Raw genomic sequence first — 358 nt, forward strand, 5'->3', positions numbered from 1 at the left:
TCACACAGGGACAAGGACCACTCTGTAGAGCAAACAATCCCATGCTGTGTCAGAGTCCAGAGCTTCATTATTAGGAGAAGCCACAGCAGTCTCCCCTCATTCATTCCCATAACAAAGGAAGATGAAAAAACAATGGAATGAATTGTGAAAAGTGAAATGAAGTCACCAGCTTCTTTTTACTGCTGCCTCCATGATGGACCCACCTGCATGCTGCTAGGACCCAGACAGAGCATGGAGTGTGGATAGACTTGGTGATGAACCCCACCAGCTGCTGAGGAACAGCAGCAGAAGAGAAAGTAACAAACAGAGACAGATCTTTACCAAAGTACCTTGGTGGAACCTCCTTCAGCTGGTTCCT

The sequence above is a fragment of the Merops nubicus genome, unplaced genomic scaffold (assembly GCF_000691845.1).
Source record: "Merops nubicus isolate BGI_N331 unplaced genomic scaffold, ASM69184v1 scaffold16876, whole genome shotgun sequence".
NCBI classification, from domain to species: Eukaryota; Metazoa; Chordata; class Aves; order Coraciiformes; family Meropidae; genus Merops; species Merops nubicus.